Source organism: Bos taurus, chromosome 12 (assembly GCF_002263795.3).
Source record: "Bos taurus isolate L1 Dominette 01449 registration number 42190680 breed Hereford chromosome 12, ARS-UCD2.0, whole genome shotgun sequence".
NCBI lineage: Eukaryota > Metazoa > Chordata > Mammalia > Artiodactyla > Bovidae > Bos > Bos taurus.
The window spans coordinates 29,894,382-29,913,762 of record NC_037339.1 but is presented as its reverse complement, the minus strand read 5'-3'; the positions used below and the strand labels follow the sequence as shown (position 1 = coordinate 29,913,762).

Genomic DNA, 19,381 nt, shown 5'->3' with positions numbered 1-19,381 from the left:
TCTGCACGTGCATGCTAAGTTGCTTCAGTTGTATCCAACTCTTTCTGACCCTGTGGACTGTAGCACACCAGGCTCCTGTGTCCATGGGATTCTCCAGACAAGAATACTGGAGTGGGTTGCCATGCCCTCCTTCAGGGCATCTTCCAAACCCAGGGAGTCTCTTACGTCTGGTGCCTTGGTAGGCGGTTTTTTTTTTTACTACTAGTACCATCAACAGCCTTTCTTTAAAAATGTAAAAGAAAGACCAAATAAAAGGGAAGCCATTTTGTTCGTGAATGGGAAATTTTAATATTGTGAAGATGTCACCTCTCCCCAGATTAAATGTCAATTTCAATGGAATTCCAATGAACATATCTAAGAGATTGTTTTGAAGCTCAACAAGTTGATTCTGAAGTTCATCTGAAAGAGTAAATATGTGAAAATAGCCCCCAAAAAATATTGAAAATAAATAAGGAGGTAAGATTGGAACTGCTGCTGCTGCTAAGCCACTTCAGTTGTGTCTGACTCTGTATGACCCCATGGACTGCAGCCCACCAGACTCCCCCGTCCCTGGGATTCTCCAGGCAAGAACACTGGAGTGGGTTGCCATTTCCTTCTCCAATGCATGAAAGTGAAAAGTGAAAGTGAAGTCGCTCAGTCGTGTCCGACTCTAGCGACCCCATGGACTGCAGCCTACCAGGCTCCTCCGTCCATGGGGTTTTCCAGGCAAGAGCACTGGAGTGGGGTGCCATTGCCTTCTCCAAAGATTGGAACTACTGGATATCAAAGCAAGCTGTTAAGTTATAATAAATGAAAGAGCTAGTGCAAAGGAGAGACAAATAGATCGATGCCAGACATGCACACAGGAAAAGTAGTATCTGATAAAATAAGTGTTTCAAATTAGTGGGAGAACAGTCTAACAAATAATTGTTAGCTATTTATTAGGGGGAAAATTAAGTCCTTAAATCACAGGATACATAAAAATTAATTCAAAATAAAGATCTAAATATTTTTTAAGTAGATACTAGAAGAAAATACAAGAGACCATGTTAATAAAATGAGGGTGAAGCAAAGTCTTTTGGAAAAGCAGAACTCTAAAGACAGAAGTCCAGAAAAGATTAATGGACAGATTTGCCGGCAAAACTTGAGGAATAGTCTGTGCAGTAAAAATACTCAAGTGTAAGAATTTTCAGGATAGGCAAAATATACTTATTCGTGTTTTTGTTTATTAATAACTACAATGTTCAAAAGAGGATTTGGGGACAGTTACAGCAATGAATATAGAATAGAATAAAAGATACAACATGTGCACATGGATGAATGAAGGTGATGGATAAATGTATAGGGAGACAAAATCAGTGACCAAAATACACTCCATAAGACCCTAAACAATTCTTAGAAATGAATAGCCTATTTTTCTTTGAGTTTCCTAAAAGCCAGAAAAAAGAAGGAAACAACCTCCATTGGCCACTTGGTAGGGTCTATAAGATATCAATTAAGGTGTTTAAGACACATACAAATTTCTGATACTGACACAGGAAAGAAGTGTGTCTCTTGTAGGTTCCTTCTGTTTCCGGAAATAAGAGTAATAAATTAATGTAATTCAAAGTGACAAATTATTTTTTAAATTTAATGTAGCCACTTATGGGGACAGATGGTTACTAGATTTGTGATCATTTCATAATGTATGCAAACGTCGAATCATTCTGTAGTACACCTGAAACTAACACAATATTGTATATCAGCTGTACTTCCAAAAATATGTCATGTAGCCACATTATGTAGCCACATAATGTCAGACAAGCCTTCATTGCTATTTCCCAGATACTGGCAGGCCTCCACCTCATGTATCCACTCAGCCCCTTTCCTGGTTTGACAAGAAATCCAGCCACACCAAGCATTTAGTGATTTTTGTAGATAATACTGAGATTTGAGGGGTCACTGGGAAGGGTAACACACTCAGGGTCTTGCCGCTTTGTTGCCCACTGTCCATACGCCCTCCTCCTACTCTTTCTCAGCCCCATCATCCCCCCTTCCAGCCAACTCCACCCACTCTCACATCTTCATCCGCAACTACGTTCTCTCCCTCTGGCCCTGGCACCAGCCGGTGGGCACCCTACCCTTGAAGCCAGCCATTTACCCAAAGTGGGTGGTGCAGCATTTCCCCATGAAACTCTGGCCACTTCCTTCTTGGACACCAGGATTAGGGAGCCAATGCTCCTTCTTTCCCACTCCCTCCAACCCCCATCCGATGGGGGAGATGCTGTCCATGTCAGGCAAGCCCCTGCCTCTCCTTCCAGGCTGCCCACTGTGGTTTGGAGGTCTGCTGACCGAGAGGGTTCATCAGCCCAAGCACCTTCTTTCAGCTAGCTCTCAGCTCTGGCACTGGCTTTATAAATAAGTTTCTTATTTTAATTATGAACCTACACAGTGGAAGGAGATGATTAAATGAAGAGAAATCTGAAATCACTTCTGATCTGGGTGAAGTAAACAAGTGTCTATGTCTAAGACTGTTCTGCAAATAGAACATAAGTGTGACATAAAGGACAGTCTTCGGGTCCCCCTCCCCCGAGCTGCTGTTGTGCTCCATGTCTGAAAGATGTTTTCTTTTTTCGTTCTTTGCTCTAGTTACGAGGATCCTGACAAGTGCCTGCTTCTCTATGGTGATGATCAGGTAGGTGTGCAGGGCAGGAGGGGGCATGAGGGGGCAGTCGGGAGTGATTCAGGGGCCAGAAGACCATCTGCTGTCCTTTCAGGGAGGAGCAAGGGGGAGGGAAGCGGGTGGGAGAATCTGTTTCTGGAAGGCGAGGTGCAAGTGGAGGAAAGAGAAGAGGAAACACGACGTTATGGCAAATGCATAAAATTCTGACAAGTAGCATGTCTGAGTGCCGGCCTCGGCCTGGTGCTGTGCTTGCGTCTTCAATCCTCACGCCACCGCCATCTGGCGCTGCTCTTACTGTCATCTGTGATAACGGGGACACTGAGGCACAGAGCAGTCACGTGGGCTCTCCAGCTTACGTGCTGCTAGGAGGCGACACAGCTGGGATTTGAACCCAAGCAGTCTAATCCCAGCCTGCATTTAACCACTGTGCTTTACTGGCTTTCAAGTAAAACGAAAGGGATGTTCCAGGTAAATGTGTGAAGAAACAGGGCTGAGGAGGAAGGAATCACTCGGAAAGCTTTAAAGTCAGAGCACAGCAGGAAACACACGTCTGGTTTAACTCCCATTAGGCAGGGGAGGCTCCTGTTAATCAGGGCTAAGGAGAAGGGTCCAGGAGGGAGGAAACCTTTCTCTGGATTTTGCTTCGCAATTAGAAATAAGGTTTAAATGTAAATTCGGGTGGGAGAGGAGACCAAGTGATGTAAACATAACCTAGGTGGATGGTGTGATGTCCTAGAATCTTTTTGAAGAGCATGTTGGAACAGAACAAAGACGACCATCAGGAGGGTGCCAGATACTTGGATCTGGGGTGGGACTGAGGAATAAGGGAGAGGGACCCTGGCCAACTCTGAAATCCAGCTAGTTTCAATTTCAAACTCTGCCTATATGTGGCCTTTCTATTTTCCCTAGAGCCTTTGAAGGCAGATTGTTTTTAAAAAACTGAGCAGCCAAGAGAGGGCAGGTGGGTGATTCTACAGAGCCTCACTGCCCAACTCCAGGGGGCGCCATTCACACAGACTGCAGCACGCATGGTCTGGATCCCTGAATACGCACTGCTGCAGCTTCCCAGGCCTGGAATTCCCCGCAGTGGACACTGGTCCAGGGATGCGATGGGAGAGCGACCCACCCCACACTCACCCCCACCATGCTTATCCGTGCCCCTGTGGTCACCAGCCCCAGGCAATTGTTAAATTCAGCTCCCCGGCTCTGTCTGTCCATCGCGCTGCAGTCCTGGGTGCGGTCCAGCCTGGTGACTGGCAGCAGTCCAACAGAAGCCAGGGAGGCAAAGCCAGGGCCCCATCCAGGCAACACTGCCTGTTCATTATAATGCAAGTTCATTGGTAAAAATGCAAATGATCCATTTCACTTCATCCTCCTGACAGACTGTGCTGGTAGCAATAACGGGCTGCTCCTTGCACCTGTCATCACTGCGGCACTGCTCACTTTGTGTAAAAGGCCTGCCACACTTCAGGTGTATATATAGCAACCGTCATTAAAGCTGCCTGGGGGAAACCCGATCATTCACTGCCCCCTAGTGGACCGGAAGTGAATGACCCCATAGACTGTTCCTTTGATTTAGGTTCCAAGCAAATCAGAGTTGCATTTTGTTTCAGGAATAGATTGCAGAGTATGCTGCTTTAATCCTTGTAGCTCGTGGTTATGGTTCTTAATTAACAGCACTTTAATAAGATAAAGTGTCAATCATGGATGGCTCTTTGTGGAACTATATTTGAATGTTTAAAAGTCTGGACATTTTTAAACAGTATTGAGCCTTTGCTGGATGTTCATTTTTTAAAAAAAAAACGAATTTTCTTTAGGCTGATAAAAAGCTTACAGTGAAGATATCATTAAGGAGCTCACCTTGCCATCTCACAAAATTATGAGTTGTGCCCAAGAGAGAAATTAGTTTATATATGAAGCAGATGCACTAACTCTTGCTGTTGTATCACGTAAGGTCCCCTAAGCACCCTTTGTCGGCTTTCAAGGTCTTCACATCTTGCCTACTTCTTGATGGGCAAGTATCCTTGGAATCAGGGACACAGTCAGCATAAAGGAAGCTACTGAGACAAAGACAAGGGAAACCTGGTTTATCACCGTCATACCACAAAGGCTGTCTTGATGAGTGACTGACTATTCTTGGGCTTCTTTCTTTGCTACCTCTCATCTAGGATCATCTTTAGAGTATATCTAACGATCATTTAGATATACTCGTCAGTGTTGTGTTCAGCATACTAAGAAGCATGGTTTTTTAATTTTTTTAATTGAAGTATAGTTGATGTACTCTGCTGTGCCTATCTCTGCTGTACAGTTATACACATATGGGCATTCTTATTTTTATATTCCTTTCCATTATGGTTTATCACAGGTATTGAATATAGTTCCCTATGCTATACAGTAGGACTGTGTTGTTTATCCATCCTATATATACTAATTTACATCTGCTAATCCCAAACTTCCAATCCTTCCCTACCCACCTCCCACTTGGCAACCACACAACTGTTCTCTATGTCTGTGAGTCTGAAGAAACCTGTTTCTTAAGGAGGTGAATGATCTACTTTTATACCCTTTCTGAGCTATTTGAGTATTGTAAGGACTTGAACAGATTGGCGACTATCTTGAAGTTCAGTGAAATTATTTCTCTGAAGTTTTGGCATATCTACTGCTAGAATATTATAGATACTAGAATAGCTCCCTTTCCATAACCTGGACTCTTGCCACAAAGACCTCCATTAACAAAGTCTAGGCCAGTTATGTCCAAAGCCATCTCTTCTAGACACAGATTAGCTTCTTACCTGTGCATCTAAAGCAATGCTAGTCATGTGCCACCCTTGGGAGAACTGAAAATAATAGTCTCTTGAATCGTTTTCTGTGCTTATTGGTACAAATGAGGAAACTGGGCAGTTACCTCAAATGGTTACCTAAGAAGTGGTATGTGGGTGAGATTAGTATGGGGATAGTGATAAATTCCCCCCTAGGACAGCCCTATTCATTTAGCTCATTTATTTCGGACTGACTCTAGGGTAGACATAGTCCTGATGATAGGAAATCTCTAAGAGAGAAAAGCGCTAGTAAAGAAGCTTTGGTGTGCAGACACAGAACAGAACTCAAATTTTTCCATGTCTGTGTAGATCAGAATCCACAGTAAGTGAAGTGCTTCGGAGTTCTTCCTAAGCAGACTGTAGTTTTCCTGAGACTGTCACAGGAAGGGCTGCTGGTGATTCATCAGGTTAAACTTTTCCTCCTTAGTCAGAAAAAAACAGCTGTCCAGCATGGAAGCCCAGAGGGTTCTGGGACCCAGAAGGAGGTGGTGAGAGGAAGCAGGCTTGTTTACTGACTGGTCAGTACGTTCCAACCGTGGAACTTCAATGGCTGCTGAAGAACATAGTGAAAGCCTCAACCCATGGAAACTTTCAATCCAACAATAAAAATTAAATAGGCTTGGGGTAGAACTTACCAGAGAGAAATAGGTCAGTAGAGCTGATTCCTGTAGGTCCTCATATCAGTCCAATGAAGCTCTGTGGCTGCCTCTTTTATTAAAGCTGGGCAAGATGCCCATCAAGTGGTTCCATTTGATTTTGGCTGACCTAGTTTAAATCAGTCAGTCAACATATCTTGTGGACCCAGAGGTCCCAGAACAAGGTGGTCATCTGGTCTGCCCCCCAGCCTACTCAGCCAATATCTTTGATATATCATCTCTAAAGAGGTGCTTGAGCCAGGACTGAATTAGGTGCTAGAGGCAGGGAGATGGGAACACAGAGTGGGGTCGTAGGTGAAAGCTAAGAATGTTCTTTCATCCACATTGGAAATTTGACAACCTAATTAGAAAATCCAAAGTCAAACACATGGGAAATGATTATGAAGTACTTTGGCCCCCTGATAGGAAGAGTCAACTCATTGGTAAAGACCCTGATGCTGGGAAAGATTGAGGGCAGGAGGAAAAGGGGACAACACAGGACGAGATTGTTGGATGGCATCACTGACTCAATGGACATGAACTTGGGCAAACTCCAGAAGATTGTGAGGGACAGAGAGGCCTGGCGTGCTATGGTCCATGGGGTCACAAAGAGTCACATATAACTTGGCGACTGAACAACAATGAAAAAGAAGACGTGTGGAACTCATCCAGTATTTCTGCTCTCTGACCGTATCCTGGTGCTTCCTCCTATGACGATCCCCTGCCTCCCTGCATGTGGGAGGTGGGTGAGGTGGTGCAGCCGGCGGAAGTGCACAGTGAGAGCCCCCACCTCTGGCTGGCTGTCATTCAGCCAAGAAGCCGGCTTTCCTCGGGGCTGCACACACGCCCTGCTACCGCATCTTCTCCAGCTGGCCTCTGGCCAAGCTGCCTCATTGGTGATACCAAGCAGGTTTTATGTATGAGTTTCAAAGCTGCTGTTGCTGCAGTAAGTGTAACCTGGCCTTTCATGTCTCAGTCTAGACAGATGCAGGATTGAATAAAGGCTTCCTCTAAGCCCTGTGTCACATTGGCCATCTGGAATGTAGCCGACCACTCATTTAGCAAATTGCTCTGTTTAAATGCAGCTGCTGTGTCTCAGTGTTTCTGCTCCTAACACAGATCGCATGATTCCTCTGCCTTCATTTGTCTAGACGTTCCTCTCAATCTGCCTGGGAACTGAAAGAGCCTGTTAATGTATGACAAGGCACTTGACCTGCAAGATTTCCAAGCCCAGGAGGAGCATTACTTGTTGTGCTGGGCCATCCTTTCCTCAAAAGCAAGGGCACCTTGCCTGTGCTCCCCGTCTTAATGAAAGCCACCTTTATTAAGAATCCCATTAAGCTCCACAAGGCCCAGCTATCCAACACTGTAAATGTTACCCTTTAGAAATGCATCCGGAGGCCCGGTGCAGGCAGCTGGCCCAGGAGCAAGTCGGGAGGTGGCCTCAGACCTCAGATCTCTGTGGACAGAAGGGTGTTGTTTGTCAGCCTGCCGCCTCTCCTTTTGGAAAGAGGGATTACAATCATTAGCAGATAATGTCAACAAAGCCCCTGAGATGTTTTGAATAAGAGTTGGAAGCAAAATGATTTCAGACTAGCAATGAGCACTGAGTGCTCAGGTTTGGTTTTTTTTTTTTTTTAATACCTTGGTTTTCTTTTTTCCAAAGGAAAAATAAAAAAGGGGACCACCGAAGCTAAGCGGTTTGTTGTCCGTATGTCACTGGTCACTGTAGCCTGGTCTTTATTGTCATCTGCTATTGATCAAGCAAATAATCCTGGTGTGACCACTGCTTTCTTCAGCTGTTTAACTCGATGGGGGTCACAGTATCTTTAAGTCTAGAAGCCGCAAGACAAAAGAAGTGAGTGTTTATTTAATAAATACCTGCTCCACCCTGAGCTGGGCTCACTGGAAAAGAAAAAAATTGTACAATAAATGATCTTTTCCATTGAATCCTTTGGGAGATGAAACAAATACAGAGTATTTAGCACAGGACGGTTGAGAGGTATGTGGGCTTTGGGATCAGACTTCGTGGGTTCGAATCCCGGATGCAGTATTAGGCAAATTCACCTTCTGAACTTCAGTTTTCTCATGTGAAAAACTATGTGGGCATTTATCTCTTGGGGTTATTTTTAGGAGAGATTGAATCAATTTTGCACAGTGTAAAAATTCGACAAACTTTCCTTATGGTAGTTAAAGGATATATGTTCTTGACTATGTATACTAGAGAAATTCAGAGGGAATAAAGAGCATTTTGGATCGGGGGGAGTGAGGCAATCTTAATAGATTAGCTAGATCCTGAAGGAAATATAACTCTGGGTAGAGAGAGGGATCTGATGTGAGCAAATCATAGAGATGAGGGCAGAGTAAGAGGTGGGACTGCTGGTGGTCCAGAGGGAAGAGCTCCCATTTTGCGGTGTCGGGGTGGAAATGTGGACTGAATGAGGGGCCACACTGATGGAGGATCTTGAAATTAAGTGAAAGAGTTTTTACCTAGTCTAACTGGTAGCAGGGACCCTTCATGGTAATCTTAGCAGGACAGTGGCAGAGAGACAGTCATGGGTTAGAAACACTCGCCTGGTGCCAGGAAATCAGTGGTTAACTGGATAAGTCAGGACTGGGGAGACAGAGTCCAAGCTCTGTTCTGGCCCAACAGACAAGGGTTAAATGGAGGTGGCCCCAGGGTGGATAGGGTGGGATAATGCTGGTGCTCTCTTCCCCACGAGACAGACCTGATGCCTAGGTAGACACCAGGAGGGAGAGAGAGGGATGGAAATAGCAAGAAAACCATTTTTGTGGAGCACGATTTCTGTGTTGGGCGTCCTCAGTCCTTCTCACTTTATCCAGTTCCCAGCATAGGTCCTCAGGGCACCAAGAGACTCATAGGCTCCAGGGACCACACAGCCTGACAGAAAAGGGGCAAAGGGCAGCTGTGTTCCAGCCGTCGGTGTGGTTTATACACGCGGAGAGCGTGACATCCTGCACATTCAGGGTCGTGTGGGAAACTGTGATCCCTGCTCAGGGTTTGGGGTAGAGAGGCAGACGTGCACGTCGCTGGCTTAGGAAGACAGCTCGGCTGTGATGCTCCTGAAGCATGAGAGAGTGATGGAGGGCATGGGATAGCACTTTGGAAGAAAAGAGCAGACGGCTAAGATCCCAACCTTAGGGACACAAGGAGCTGAGAGGGCCTAGTAACCAGCAGCAAATAGGGGAGGAGGGGTGTCCAGGAGGAAAGAGCTCTTTAGTAGCCAAGCATCCAGGGAGCTCAGGGAAGGTGAGAGACCAAGACAGTTCCATTCAATGTATTAGAAAGGGAGCCTGTAGTGAGAAAAATGTCAGTAGAGGAACAGGGAGGCAAGCCAGATTGCAGGACTCTGAGGAGGGAACGTGAAGGAAGACAGTGACACATGAACTAGGAGGAGAGATGTGGAGAGAGGGCAAGAGGATACCATGATTTCCTGAAATAAAGTGAGTTTCTAAATCATACTATAACTGCAGGGGAAAGTGACAGAACCCAATAACAGTAATGTAATTCTCATTAATAGATTATGTGCTAGAAAAATCTTACAGAAGACACGTGACACAGAATTTTTGGTGTATGTCATACTAAGGCTAAGAAAAAAAGAAAAAACAGCATACTGGGATTCTTTTTGTATCCAGTCTGAGCAAGAAAATGACGTTACCTACCGTGAACTTCACAGACTGTGATTTAAGACCACAGCCTGATCAGACACTGATCTACCTGAGCTCAGAGACCACATGAAATGTAATAATGCCTCTCAGGACTTCTCTTACCCTGGGCATACCATTCAAGCTCTTCCTGCCTCAGTCTACTCATCTGTAAAATGGCAGTAATAAAATCACCTACCCTAGAGGATCATGTTGAATATTTAATGGATAAGGCATGCAAAGCAGCTAGGTAGAGAAGTGTGTGTGTGTGTGTGTGTGTGCTCAGTCATGTCTGAATCTTTGCTACCCCGTGGACTGTAGCCCACCAGGATCCTCTATCCATGGGATTCTCCAGATAAGAATACTGGAGTGGGTTGCCATTTCCTACTCCAGTGTATCTTCCCGACCCAGGGATCAAACCCGAGTCTCCTGAGTCTCCTACATTGGCAGGTGGGTTCTTTACCACTGAGCCACCTAGCCAGAGCAGTGCCTGGTGCTTGTTCAAGGAGATATTTAGTCGTGGAACACTGGGACGCTATCAACAGAATAGCAGTGTCGATTTCGCATGAAGGACAGCAAGTTCTGCTGTTCTGCGTGCCTGGGTGCTGTTCCAGTGTTTTTCTCCGTGTCAGATGCTGCTCCCAGTGCAGGTCAGTATGACACGCGTCCCACAGTGACCAAGGTCTTCCAAGCACACTGTCAGGCGCACGAGGGAGGGAGCTCCCTGTGACCCCAGCCTGAGCACTGGGACAGGGGAGTCTTGTCCAAGCTCATGCCTCACTCAAGGTTACACAGCTCCACTTGCTGGATATGAAAGCCCATCTGTGTGGGGAGAAACAGAGATGCCTGAACACTATCCACTCCCTCTTAAGTGGAAAAAGATCACTTGTTTCTGCTGAGAGAACCACAAGCTTTTAGCGTGTGGGAAATAAATGGAATGTGTTGGCTTTTTACTTCCGAAGGGAATTTATTTTTCTTCTCTTTTTTAAACTGTGTTGCAGGGATGTGTGAGCATTCTGTTTTTGGCTTCTGTCGGTGAACTATTAAGGTAAATATTGACGTTTAAGTCTAATTTCTAAATGAAGGGGAATAACACGTTTTTTTAAAGCAAGGACATAATCTCTTTATGTAACTGTTGCCATGGGGTAAGAGAATAAACCCAGAAAAATGCTCTTAAGATAGCTTAGGGTTTGGCTTTGCTTTTTCTTCTTTCTAATTTTCTCTTTCCCACCCCCTACTGTACTCATTTGTCTACTCTTCTCTGACGTTCCCCTCTCATGGATACCACTATGGACCTCTGAAGTGGGGACATTTATTCATTCATTAAGAAATGTTTCCTGAGGATACATCAGATCATTCTGCTGGGTTCAGAGGACAGAGCAGTGAAACCAAAAACTGGTCATGGAAAAAAGTCAGGATGGACATTTCAACGAAACAGAAAATCTTCAGAGAGGATGGCGCCTGCCACCTGGCAGGAGCTCAAGATCTGGCTTCAAGAGAGGAAAGTGGGGTGGTGAGACACACCATCCCAAGCTCTGTCCCCCTGGCTTGGCCATTGCCAGACCCCACGGCTGCCTCAGTGTCTTCCTCCATAAGCCAGATGGTACTGCCTGCACCGTCCTCTCAGAAGGGGTTCTGAGGTTTGAATGAGGTCATTCAGGTATATCCAGAAGGAGAGCAAGGAAAGTTAATCACCAGGCTGATCTGACTGAGGTCACACCTTAGGTTCCTCACAAGGGGGAGGTCACACCCCAGGTCCCTCTCAGTGGGGAGGCGACACCCCAGGTCCTTCTCAGTGGGGAGGCGACACCCCAGGTCCCTCTCACTGGGGAGGCCTCACCCCAGGTCCCTCTCAGCATGGAGGCCACACCACACCCTTAATCCCTCGAGGAAGACATCACTCTAGATCAACTGTGCTGTCACTGTTGGTGGCTGAGGACCTTGAGAAAGTACCTCCGTTCAGCCTGTCACTGTGACACTGGGGGCAGAGAAACTTGGAGGTGAGAATAGTCCTGGCGGAACGTTTAGAGGCCGTCACACTCTCAGGTGTGGTGAATCCAGAGGCAGAGCAGGCACGCAGAGGTCTGCAGACATCCCCAGTCACCAGCAGGCCCTCCACCAACACTGTCCCCCAGACAGACATTCTAGAGGACCCCTGACACATTCCCACAGCTCCCCCAACCCTTCAGAGACACCTTCACGTTCACCCCATAGGTGGTCTGTAGATATCAGTAGTCACACTCACATTTCGCCCCACGTTTCCCGCTGTCACCCCACAGAGACTTTGTAGACACCTGCACATATTCCACAAACACTTCAAAATATACCCCCAAACCCATGTCAACAGCCCTCCACAGGTCTCCCACAGATTTCCCACACAGTCTCTAATTTCATCCCACAATCTCCCAAGTAGACACTCAGGAGTTCCCTAGAAAGCCCCCTGCCCTCTACACTCGACAGGCCCGGCACAATCACCTCTAATACCGCTCACAGGCCAGACCACACCTGGCACCCTGCCCAGACCCCCTGCTCATGGACAGCCACACATCCAGAACCGAGGCACAGGCACACACAGCCTTGTCCACACACACACACACACACACACACACACACACAGGCACAGCTCAGACACACAAGCGTGTCCACCCCTCTCCCTGCACTACCATTCCATCTTCACAGACACACTCTCAGGCTCACCTCACAGAAACACTCCCCCAGACCCGTGAACACGGAAGCTCACAGGCCCAACAAGCACAAAGACACAGACACCCCAGCTATCTTCCAGTTGTCATCTTAAAAAATCAATAACAGTCCTTTAAAAGTTGTTTAACAACTGAGAATATGGTGTGACCCTCTCTGGTGCTGGGGAAGGGGACAGAAATCCCCTGAAATGAGGTCAAATGGTGCCCATGAGAAAGCCAGAGAGGAGACACTTCCCGCTGTGCCCTTCAAGAGTGGCCAGCACTGCCCCGGGGCCCAGGTGTGACTTCTGGGACCTTCTGGTCCCTTTGTCCCCCAGGGGCCTCGTTCAGGAGACAGTCTGTCCTGACCTCTTTCTCACGGGAGACTTCGTCCTGCTCCCAGAGACAGCTTTCCTCCCACACAGCCCTTTAGCTGGCCTCCTCACAATACAAAAGCAGAAGAAAAAAGAGGTGATGCTCTAAAAAAAATCCTCAAATTCTCTTAGAAAAATAGGCGCTTCCACAGAGGAGTAGATTGTGGTGGCTGCTAGCAGGAGGAGGGGAGAGACAAGGAGATCAAAAAGAAAACCAAGAGGACGGATAAAGGGATTAGGATGCAAGAAATAGCTCAGGCCAGCTGGTGGCCATCTGGGGGCTGCAGGGAAAGGGAAGAACAAAGTTGCTGAGTTTCCAGCAAGTGGGTGCAGCTTATCGTGAGAGGAGGTTACTGCTTTGGGGAACAGGAAAGAAGCCAGAGCCATTTAGAAACAGTCGAGTGGTTTCCCTAAGGACTGGATTGCAGGTCTAAAGTAAACTAGTTAAGGGCATCATCATTTAGAGAAAAGTCAGGAGACGTCTGAGGTATGGTGCTATAGAGACCTTGTCTCTGGTTGTCAATGTGAAAATGGACAGTGGAAAATGGGAAAGAAACTTAGATGCACCTCAGATTAGACTTTTTTTTAAACCTCAAATAAGATCCTAAGGATGGTCAACGACTATAGGATAAGTCATAAATTATTGTAATCAATTATTTTGCTTTTGGTAAAAATTTTAGGTAAATTGAATGTATTTTCATAGAGGCTGTATATAGATAGGGCTTCCCAGATGGTAAAAATTTCGCCTGCCAATGTAGGAGACACAGGTTCCATCCCCGGATCAGTAAGGTCCCCTAGAGAAGGAATTGGCAACCCACTCCAGTATTCTTGCCTGGGGAATCCCATGGTCGTCTATAGTCCATGGGGTTGCAAATACATCGGAAAGAAATAAGTTATAAAATCAATATGTACTGGGCAATATAGAAAGACTGGTTCCACAGAGAGCTGAAGGTAAACTCACTGTGTCTTTGTCATCCACCAAAAATTAGCATGTCTTCCCCTTCCTCCTGATCCAATGTTGGTACCACCGAGCTCCCACATCCAAATAATTGGTCACCAAGTCCTGACAACTCTGTTCCCTTAATAACTCTAACAGGGACCCTGCTTTCTTCTCTCCCCACGGTCACTGCCCCATTCAAATTGTCATTGTCATCACAGCAAACCCTTAACTGGCTTCCCGAGCCCTAATATCACACCCCTGTACATCAACCTCCATATTTTCATAGGGCGGTTTTGTAAAAAAAGAAAAAATCTAATTTCTATTCATTCTGTATTCGTTCAAGGTGCTAGGTATACAAAACAAAGACATCTGCCCATAGTTTAACAGGAGGAGAAAGACAATAAACATAACATTTTGTATGATACCTTGGAAAGTAATAAATGCTGTGGAGAAGAGGAAAAAAGAAGCAGCGTACAGAGGGTTGAGAGTACCGAGTGTGTGTGTGTGGTTTTAAGCAGTGTGGCCAGGATAGGCCTTATAGAGAGGTTGGTATTTACTAACAGGGGAGGGGAGGGGATGAGCCCCATGCATATCTGAAGGGAGAGCACTCCCTGCAGACGCAATAGCCAGAGAAGTGCCCCGTGGGGGAATGACCTGGAAACCTTAAGGAGGAGCATGGGCCAGGGTACTGGAAGCAGAGTGGGTGCAGGCTGAGCGGCAGGCATGAGCTCAAAGAGCGAGGGGAGGTTGGTCACATGGGGCTTGGAGCAGGTGGGTCTGCTGCAGGGTTTTGAGCAGTGGGTGACATGCTCTGACTTCCATACTGAACAGTCACTCTGGTGATGATGATGTCAGACCAGGGGCAGCAGCTTGTGAGAGGCCATGTTGTCTCTGTCTTTCTCAGAATCCTTCAGTGACTCCCCTCAATTTCAGATAAAATCAAAACTCTCATCTGTGAGCACTTCAGGATGGGGACCTCACTTCTTTTTCCAGATTTGTCTCTTCCTGGCACTTTCAGCCCCCAAGCCCTGCCATGTTCTGGTGGCAGATGGGCTTCTGGCAAGCAACTCATCTTTCGTGGAACCAGGCACCCGTGTAGGTAGTTTTCCCTGCTTGAAGACGGTGCCCTTCTGGGCCTTCACTGAGCATCTTCTCCTCAGGGGAGCTTTTCTCTCTTCTTGGAACCACACATCCCCAAAGCAGTCTATGTGTACTTCAATGATTGGGATTATAGCCCTGAGTCAGAATGTTCTGTCCCCACTCTGTCTCTCTCACCAGACTGGGAACTTCTACAGGACTGAGAATAGAACTCTTATTTTTGAGTCCCTAGTAGACGTGGAGGGATGGTTGAATGGATGTGTTGGGGGAGTGTGTAATTTCCTCGGTTCTGTCTCGTCACAACAAAAATTGGAAGCAACAGACGGACCAGCGTTACAGCCCTTGGACAGACCAGTGTTACAGCACCATGTTATAGCTCAGCTTTATTTAGGAAGTAAAGGAAAATCCATCCTCGAGGCGTGAGGGGATGCCCACTCAAAAGACGGAAAGAGAAGAGAGGCCCTGGCCCAATTTTGGTTCCTCTTTTCATGTTTCTTCCTCCTCCCCTGGGGCCTGCCCTGTGTAAATTGGACCAGCCAGGAGTGCTGTTTGTTTTACCTGAGGTCCTCGGACCTTCCTTTGTTCTATTTTCGCAGGCTTTTCCCTTCTTTGTCTTTTAACCACCGCCATTTTGGACTCTTTTTTCCTAACCTAACTATCTAACAGATGGATGGGTGGATGGATGCTGGCTCTTTCATCAGATCTTGAATTCTTGGGTTTTGTTTAGAATCAGTTAAGCAATAAAACTTGAAAACTGACTGTAAGACATTAACTCGCTAACTTCTCCGTGGAGGATGTGGCTGAACTTGACAGCGTGTTTGCACATCAGCTACACATGATGACTGATGATGAATGATGGCTGGAAAGTTGCATATAAGAACAGTTTTTATAAATTGCACCTAATTTGCCCATTGACCAATATAATTTCGGACATGCTTTACTTTCTTGTTATGCTATTCAATTAGCAGTAGCTCATGCTGTAACTTTTAAGTTCCTTATCTTTAACTCATCTTTCCCTGCCAGCCACTGTCAGATACATCATTCAGCTGAAAATGATTGACTTCTGTTAGCAAATACGGAGGAGAATCCTTTTAGAACATGAGGGTCTTTCCACATACCTAAGTACCTCTCAGCGCCTGTTGTTTTCTGGTGTTGGCCCTGTCTAGTTTGGGTTGGGCTTTAGGGTCTCCATTTTTATCTTGAGAAACGCTGGAAAATGCTGACTGTATGTGTCAGAGCAGAAGTGGATTTCTTCCCCACCACCTGCTGTTTTAGGGAGGCCCAGGAAGCAGTTGACAGTGACTAGACACTGACTTCTCATCACCTATAATCTTTTGATGACAGAACTAGAAGACAAACTTTCCCCCAGGTGTCACCTCTTCACCAAAACTCTCCCTCCACAAAATACACAGTGGGCTACACTGGAAAATGAAACAATAACGAAAGCACGTTTTCTCAGAGATATCTGGATATGAACATTACTAGATTAAGCACAATGTAATCAGAGTTTTAAATGAGTGGGAAGGTCCCAGGGAGGCACCTTATCTGACTTGTGACCACCCAGAGAAGCAGAAGCCTCTCTGCCACATCCCAGAGAGGCAGACTTCCAAACTGGCCTGGTGGCTCAGTGGTAAAGAACCTGCCTGCAATGCAGGAGACCTGGGTTCCATCCCTGGGTCAGGAAGATCCCCTAGAGAAGGGAATGGCTACCCACTCCAGTATTCTTGCCTGGAGAACCCCATGGACTCAGGAGCCTGGCGGGCTACAGTCCACGGGGTTGCAAAGAGTCATACACGACTGAACAACAAAACTTCCCACTTTTTGACAACAACTTCCAGGAAAGGGGAGCCCCTGCCTCACAAGACAGCCCCTAAAGCTGTGGATTATTTCCAGATATTAGAAAGCAGTCCCTTAGGTGACTCCAAATAGGCCTTCCACACTTCCAGGAAGCAGAGTAGGCTGAATTCATGCACCTACTTTAATTCCCTCCTAAATAACACTGGTCTCAACCATGGAAAAGGGATTTTTTTTTGTCCTGAAGGCACAGTCCCACAAGGATGGGGTGAATGAGAGGAAACGGCAGCAATAAAATTTGCAAGTTGGAAAGCAGATAAAACAAATGGTAAGTGACTTAGGAAGCCCCAAAACACTAAATACTTGAGATCAACTGTGGGAAAAACTGACAGCCAGTTCATTTCATAAGACAGAACCCACATCCTTACCCCCCAGGCCCAAGAATTAGCAGCACTGCCTCCTAGATCGCTGACAGCCGTTCTTTTCCCTTCTAGGTATGAAACAACAATAAAATGCCATTATTATCTTTGGAGAGACAAGATGGAATCCATTAAATAAGAAGATGCCAGTACAGAGGAAAATCCAGAGGGGAAAAAAGAATTCTTGGAAATTAAAATTGTGATTTTAAATACTTAATAAAATGGTTGGAAGATAATATTTTCCCAGGAAGCAGAACAACAACAACAACAACAATAAAAAAACAGAAAAAAGTGAAATAAAGAGAAAAGATTAACAAAAACCATACAACCAGTCTGGGAAGTACAATATTCAAATACTATGCACACAAACAGAGAAAAGAGAGGGAAGAAAATAATCCAATAGTTTAAGAACATTTTCCAAAACATTGAGAGCAAAGAGAAGATTTTAGAAGTGTCCAGAGGAGACAAGTCAGCTCACCAGGCAGAGGATCAGGACTCAGTAATGGATTTGAACTTCACCACAGCAGATCTGGAAGCTAGAAAGCAAAGCAGCAGTTCCTTCAAAAATGGAAGGAAAATTGTCTCCAGTGTGGTATTCTATATCCTGGTAAACTATTACTGAAATTTGAGGGTAGAATAAAGTCATCTGCAAAGATGTAAAGTTTCAAAAAGTACTTCCCATATAGGTATCCTTCTCAGGAAACCAATGAAGGATTTTCTCTGTAAAGTGAAGGGGAAAACTGAAAAGAAGACGTGGGATAGGAAAACAGGAGATGCAATGAAGCAGAATAGCAAATAGCATCCTCAGGATGATGCTGAAGGAAGGACCTGAAGGGCAGCAGAGTACATCACCCCAAATATGCCTTTTTGCCATAAGGATTATTTCAGGCTGATTATTTTTAAGAAACAGCAGGCACAGGAGGAGCTCTGAAAGCCAAGTAGAAGTTACCTTTTTGTAAGAGCATTTTACATTTATAAGGGGAATCTCCATGTGTACGGGTGTCTTCCTGGCATGCTGCAGTCCATGGGGTTGCAAGAGTCAGACATGACTTAGTGACCAGACAACAACAACCTCTCTGTACTGAAGGGGAGGATGACCAAATCTCTAGAAAGTCGTGTGAGTGGAGAAGATGATGACTTAAATCTAATGACCTTACCATTGCTTACTGTGTTTTGCCTGATAATCTCCCATAACGGGCTCCCTCACACACATCTTCTTTACCTTTAGCTGAAGATGGTGTTTAAGGCGATGGCTTAGGCCATTTTGGGGAGTTATTCAGTTTTCCTGACTATCTCCCATATATACATGTTCTTTTACTTGTTTGGTTTTCTCCTGCTATTCTGTCTTCTATTAGAGGGAAGGTCCCAGCCAAGAACCTTGAAGAATTTAAGAAAAATTACATTTCCTCCCCATCCAGACCTGAGATTGCAACTGTGTCCCAGGCATAAGGGTGGCCAGGGCCCCTCAGAAGATGAAACCAATGGAATGACTATCTGATGGAGCCAAGTATCTTGAGAAAAGATTAAGATGGTTGGTAAATACGAATGCTAAGTGCTCAGAAGTCTAAGCAAATGAAAGTCCAGAGTCATAAGATAATATCCCAAACTGAAAAACCAAGAAGAAGCACAGCAAGCATGCTATTTAGAGACAGGGAATAGATACCACATAGTCACCTAAAAGAAAGAAATGTGGAGGTTTTCAGGGATGGAAATGAAGAAAGTGGTCAGGCTTCTTAAACTTGCAGAACTATTTGATTCTTCAAACAACTGCATATAACTTTGTTGTTGAGTTGCTAAGTCACGTCCGACTCTTTTGCAACCCCATGGACTGTAGCCCCCCAGGCTCCTCTTGTCCATGGGATTTCCCAGGCAAAGATACTGGAGTAGGTTGCCGTTTCCTTCTCCAGGGGATCTTTCCAACCCAGAGATCAAACCCTTGGCCCTTACTGCATCTCCTGCATTGCAGGCGGATTCTTTATCACTGAGTATACAACTTAAATAAAAGTAATTTTTTTAAAAAAAAAAAAAAAAGGAAAAGAAAAATAAGCAAAACATAAAAACATAACTTCCCCCCAAAATCCACATTTTCAAATATTGAAAATGACTAGATTTTCCCTTCTCTCGGGTAAACTGTTCTATTTTTCTCAGCCATCCTTTATCTGACTTCACTTCAAGATATCAGGTCATCCTGGCCTCTCTTCTGGAGAAAGGCATCACACAGCCCACCAACACTCTACTCACTGGCATCTTATCTTCCACTTTCAAGCCATGTATTCCTCATCCTTTCTCTCTCTCTCTTTTTTTTTAACATTTA

General features: G+C 45.5%; 1 long non-coding RNA gene across 1 annotated transcript; it reads left to right on the top strand.

Moving 5' to 3' along the window:
* The first annotated feature begins 2,567 nt into the window (after window positions 1–2,567).
* Window positions 2,568–19,043, top strand: LOC132346753 (uncharacterized). Its single transcript, XR_009496698.1, has 4 exons — window positions 2,568–2,653; window positions 7,762–7,953; window positions 10,763–10,809; window positions 17,143–19,043. It is a non-coding gene; the product is annotated as an uncharacterized lncRNA (long non-coding RNA).
* The last annotated feature ends 338 nt before the right edge of the window (window positions 19,044–19,381 follow it).